We start from the raw sequence: 6,591 nt of genomic DNA, 5'->3' as shown, positions 1-6,591 counted from the left end.
CCTATGATTAAATTGGTTCTTTATTAAGAGAATTAGAGAAACTGCAATTGAATTCAAGTCATGTGCAGACAAACTAAATTTCTGGTCTTCTTCCAAACTGCAAACTCCTGCACCCTGTGGCTTTCTCTCTACGTTCCATGCAGTTCACTTTAGCTATTAACAGTTATTGTGCTGTTTTTGTGAAAGAACTTGCTGACTAGCTGGGTCCAGAGGTTACTAGTGCACAGCCAGCTCTAGAAAAATGGCTCTAATCACCAGTCTATTGTCTCCTGTTAGGCCTCATAGTCTTTCAGTTATTCTGGCTCTGTATTCAGTTTCCCATGCCTTGTTTGTGTTGTTGCTATTGATGTAGAACTTGCTTCCACGCTTATTTCTTTCATTTTTGTTGGTCCTCTGTTTTGCTCATAAATTTTGATTCTTTTGACTTTCTGTTCTCATGCCAACTCATGGATGATGTTTTAAGCATTCTGGTTCCTAGTTAGAGTAATGCACCTCAGAGATGCATTACCAGTGCTTTATTTTTCCATGGGAATTTTTCCACTTCCAAAAATTCATTGTTTCATAAAATTTGCTAGTGACAATGGATGGATGCCATAATATTAGGCAAGTTTGGGAGTTTCAAAGTTGTGATGAATGTTTTTCAGGTGATTATCCCTAGGAAGTGTGTGAGAGAGTATATATATGTTTTATTGATTTGGAAACAGGAGGGTAAATACACTCACAGAATAATCCAAACCAAAAATCAAGTTACAAATTCACCTAATTGGCTGTGCAGGTCAAATGAAAACCAAATGAATGCACTGCTAAGCTTGTTTCTATTTCTCAAAATCTCTTGCTTCTGGAGAATCAGTCAGAAGCACAATTAGTGAAGAAGATGCAGTGTGATGTTAAGTTGCCCTTGCCTGTAGACTCGTTGGTAAAACCAACCTTTAGTGAAAGAGAATGTAGTTCAAGTCATTTTGAATCAGATTTGCCTCAATCTTTTTCTAAAATGGAAGTAATAAGTAGTGCAAGTGATTCTATAGATAGTGACAGTGAAACTGGAGGTGCCGCAATGACCTCAGTGGAAGAGAGTTAAACTCTGTTGAAGTAGATGAATAGACAAACATGGCATATCATGCACAGTTCTTTGGGTGTGCTAAAATTAGTGTGTCAACAGTGCTTGGTGCATTTGTTTTTTTCCCCCCTTAAATTTAAACAAAAAATGTAAGGAAAGTATTGTCTCTTTACATTTTTACAAGTATTCCAATAAAAATAATTTCTTTCCCCATAAAGCTTTGAATTTGTTTGAATATAACATTTCAACCACATTAAGTGTGCTGTATTTAATATTTTTTCCTAATAAAATATTTCAGTTCAAATACTTGTGGCTATTGGGACATAAAATTAACACGGGGGTACTTTTTTAGTTTTGTTTACTAAATATAAGTCAAATAAACATGTTAAATCAGATTATGCTTTATTTAGGGCATTGGAAAATTTTACAGATCAAAATTTTGCCATTCAAAATTTTCTGGCAAACCCATGTCTTTGATGTGCCTTCAATCATTGAGTCTCCTGATCCCCCCTGTGCTAATTCCAGCAGGTGTAATGTTGCTTTTTTCCAGGGTTTCCCTTTCCTTCTCAGTGGCATAACCAGGATTAATAGTGTTCTTCATCTTGGTAGCCTCCAATGCTGTACCTAGGAGCCTGTTTATAATATTAGCTAGCCCTCTAGGACTGTGTCCAGATGAGCATGGCCATGAGGTATGTGGCACTGCAGACATGTCTGCGGTACCACATTCTGCATATTCAGCTGTTCTCCGTACCTGAATAGCTGTGCAAAACAAAAGTGGAGCAACACACGCAGGGGCAACGTGAGCTGCTCAAAACCAGAGCCTAGTCAGCTGGAGCCGCAATCTGGCTGCCAGGTAGGCTCTGAGCGGCAGGATCGCTGCTGCTGCAGCCCTGGGAGCCCCCCAGGACCCCAGGTAAGGCTGGGGCCCGCACAGTGCTGGCCCCAGCCTCCCCTACCCCACCTATGGTAACCTGCCATGCGCAAGAGTGTATGTGGCGTGAGAATTCCCTAGGGACAACTAGCGGTGGCACAAGACCACTAGTTGTCCCTGGGCACCAACTGTCCATGCTCATCTGAATATGGCTTAGCTGTCCTATATGTCCATTATATTGTGCAGAACATTCTCTCACTGAAGAAGTGCTATGACCACGGTAGTCAAATCAATGGTTCAGACTTCCCTGCTGTCCAGTAAGGTATGTCAACAATTTTAAATGTCAAGTGATAATGTCTCTTGTTTAACACATCAATTATTGACAGCCTACATTTGTGAGCTGGCCTCAGAATGGTTTTATTGTACATTACCAGGATTTATTCACATTTTACCAGTATAATAATACTGCTTAACAACGTTGATGGGATTATACTGCATTTGGCTTCACAGTCTACGTGAAACTGAATTGTCCATTGACCTCTATCATGGTTGCAAATATAACAGTTGAAAAAGGTCACCAGCTCTTATGCAGCATCCATAGTATTCATATGTATATGTGTGTCAGCATGTGTGAGAGATAAATAACTGTGCAGACCTCCTCCTCTTCTTTGGAGATCATTGCATTTGCATGTTTTTATGTATTAATGCTTATTTGTATGTAATGCTGAGGTAGCTGTAGCATTTGAAGTATAAAATTTGTTTGTTTTCAATACTTGCCTATGAACTAAGATTTTTTTTTTTGGCCTATTATATATAAAGGCATACATACATAAGGACTATGTCTGTAATCTCATTTGGTCTGTCTCTGCCCTGCTTTTCAGGCTCTTCAGTTGCTCTGTTTTGATTTTTCCCACAGTAGTTTAGCTATTTTTGCCATTTAGAAATATTTCTCTAGGGTGCATGAGTTATCTTGACAATCTCTCCTGTAAGTTGGAATAGCAGTTCCCACAAATGATCCTATCTTTATTTAAGGAATCTTTAATGTCTCCAAAGCTATATGTGGATGTCAGAAATCCCATTTCTGCACTATAGGGATTTACAGATACTGCAAGCATCTATTGTAGCTGCTCCAAGCATTATTCCTCACAATAGCATGTCTCTGGTTTCTCATCCTTCTTATTTCCCCAGTGATATAATAAAATATTCCCTCTCCCCTGTTCAGCTTGGTATACAGACTTCAGTTCTTGCTTACACTGTTTGCATACTTGCACAAACACTTTGTCTGTAATGCCAGCCTTCCTGGGCATCTGAACCCTTTCCTGCTGCCTGTTTGCTCTGTGTTCAAGTGCTTGCTCTCCTGTATCTCAATAGGCTGTTCACCAGCACCACCTTTAATGTACCTGGAGATGACTCCATGTTTTTAAATTTAAACTGGTTCTTTAGTAAGAGACCAGCTTACAGAGAAACAGCAACAGCAGTTAGCGTTCAAAACCCCAGGCAAGAATATTGACTTGTCATGTTTCTCACAAAAAAGACTGCAGACTTCTGCCTCCATCTTCCATAAAGGTTTCCAAAGAAGACATAGGGGGTAAGAGTCAAAGTCCACATACGAGCTTCTGTTCCTTGTGGTTTTATTCGTGTTCAGAAAGAGTGGTGTCTGCTCTAGAAAGATGGTGCCCAACCTTCTATCCTCATGGGGCTGGATGAGTGGTGTAGAGTTAGTCCAGGGGCTTGATTCTGCTTGTCAGATATGCCCAGGTGTCGACCTGACCCCGTAGGTCTGCGTGTGACTATCTGTTGGCCTGACCTTGCAAGCTGGGTTCTGGTGCATGCTGGTCCAACTCCATGCACTGAGATGTAGTTGCACACAACACAGCATTACATGATGCAACTGCTTGCCAGTCCAACAGTGCATGCCATGGGGTAAACCAGCGCACTGGGACATAGCTATGTTACCCAGCCTGCAGGGATCCCCACAGGTCTGGAAATCTGGCAGTAAGGGAGTGACAATGAATGCTGCTATTGCTACCAAATTTCCAGACCTGTGGGGAGTCCAGTGAGCCAGATATGGCCTGTAGGCCAGAGGTTGAATACCACTGCTCTAGAAAGCATAGAGATCTCTGTTAAATTAACACATTTTTCATTGGAATATTTACCATTTTTGACAAAATTATATTTTGACAGAAACACTTCATGAGTAGTGATTTTGATGGAAAAAATCAAGACAAACCAGGTTGACTATTCCCTTTTGACATTATATACAATTTAACAATACATTTTATTAATGTTAAATATGTATTTAAATTTTATGTTTCAACACGTCAAAACAAAATGACTTCAAACATAACGTAAACTATATGTGTTTACCTCACTGAAATGGCATGTTTGACCCAAATTCATGTTTTTCTGAGTTCTAAGCTTCTAAGACACAGAAAAAATATGCTCATTCCAATGTGAATCAATTGTTTTAAAACAGATTTCTATACCATGGAAAATCTGATTTATGCATAGCCCTAATCTGTTCGAAAGCTTTGTAGAGCTAAGTTCACCTATTTCTGCTTAGGGAGGCTGTCAAACTTATTCTGTCTTCTGTGGTACTGTCAATATGACATACAAACCTGCTACAAGGAGAATATAAACTTTACCCTTGCTCTTAATGGCCAAAGATAGTAAAGTATTTATTTCTTCCAGACAGATGCAAAGCTAACCTGAGAAACGAAGACTGTTCTCTCACTGCAAGGAGTGAGTATGCTGCACACTTGAATTCTCAGGTTCCATTTACCTATGGGAGCTGAAGAACAAAAATCTGCTTTCTTGGTTAGCACTGTAGTGTTCAATTGCTATGATGTTTGAATGAATTTGCACTTTTATGAAAAATCAGGAATTTATTTAATATTGTATCAAGTTAAATACATTAGGCCTCTGCTATACAAACGTATCTGAAATATTTTATGAGGAGCCGCAGCAGTCTTACACAATCAAAGCAAGCGTGTGAGCTCAAAACCAAAAGTGAATTTAGATTGTGGTTTTATCTTACTAGCTATAATTTCCATTTGCATTAAAAGCTGTAATTATATAAAGTACATAGAAAAAAATTGCATTACAAATGCTGAATACTAACAAGTGTTCTTCCTCTGCTTCCTGAATACAGTAAGCTTCACTAAGCCAAATGGTTTCCAATCTCTGTTGGCTTCACTAAGCCAAATGGTTTCCAATCTGTGTTAAATTTCAGTTGCACTTTCATCTTCCATTGATCAACACTAGCTTTTAGTTTTCAGCTTTCATTCTTTTGAAGGGTTTGAAATGCAATAATTGCTCAAACAACATGGCCTATTTTGGTTCTCTAAACCATTATTTTTAAATAGTTGTCTGAAACTTGGAGACTTACCTACTTGCTATGACAGGTGGTGGCACCGTTACAACTCAGCTTCTAAGTTGTGAGAATAGATCTGTTTGTTTTAAGTTTTAACTCTGCTGTCTGTCTTGGTCTCCAATTAGAGTTGTTCTGTAGAACTGGACACTGGTTTCAGGGCTGAGATACATAACAGGAGACATCCAATGCCTTTCATCAGCTATGTTTTAAAAATAGGAGTATACTTTCAAATAAAAATGGTTAGAATTGACATGGACTTCAGATCACTCATTTCTTTTCCAGCGGGAACTGACCTACAAGGCTGTGACTGCGTTCTCAGCTGTTAGTTGGTGTTAAAGAAAGAAGAGCATAAGTCTGTACTCTTACATGGATTTATTACAATAATTTATTATTGTGAATGCACTTAAGAGCTACAGAGCAATCCCTCAAAACTGTAATATTTAATAATAGGCAGTAAGGAGGGACTTGAGTATTTTGCCTATTACATATTCTCTTGTATAGTATATTTCTAGACTGCTATGAGTTGGGCATTGTCTTCCAGCATCCCAGGAGGCACCTCTTTCAGTCTTCCCCTCTTGGACACACTATCCTGCCCCAACATGACAGCAGGAAGAGCTGGCAGCTGGAGGAGTCTCCCTGGCTCCACATTTTCCCCCTGTCCCTTGGGTCTCACCCTCCAGACTCCTGCCCCCCGTGTCCTCTGCCTCCCCCCTGCCTGCCCACCACTACCGTTCTCCAGGCTGAGCTCAACCTGGAGAGAGGCGGTGGTGGTAAGTGAGTGTGAGCAGGTTTCCCTTCCCTGCCTGGTCCTTGGGACAATGCCAGCAGCCACAGGTAAAGAGGAAGCTGCTGGGGGGCTAGAAGTGGGAGAGGAGGGATGGCTGGTGGATGTGATCTGGGCTGGTGTCAGGGAGCAGTGGGGGCCACCAGTCTGGGTGGGCAGGGAATGACATGTATGATCCAGGCTGCAGGCCTATTCCTAGAACCTCTTCTGGCCTGGAGAGCAGGTGAGTGGGGGTAGGCACTGAGCTGACTTGGCAGCTCCTAGCTATGCGTCCACTCCTCAGCCTTCTAGGGGCAGGTTAGAGCATTATACGTGTCAGAGGGTATTAACCCTTAAAGTATGACTGTTCACAGCACATTCTAACTTTAACACAGCCTGTCATTCCTTCGAATTAACACATGCTAACTGTAATGTGTAACTACACCTTATAAACAGGCAAAAGCAGGAATAGCATTGGTAGTGGCAAAGGTTCATAAAGAGCAGACTCCTTTGGAGTTCAGAGAAGA

This window comes from Gavialis gangeticus, unplaced genomic scaffold (assembly GCF_001723915.1).
Source record: "Gavialis gangeticus isolate Ggan-Ray unplaced genomic scaffold, GavGan_comp1, whole genome shotgun sequence".
NCBI classification, from domain to species: domain Eukaryota; kingdom Metazoa; phylum Chordata; order Crocodylia; family Gavialidae; genus Gavialis; species Gavialis gangeticus.
This window is presented reverse-complemented; position numbering follows the sequence as displayed.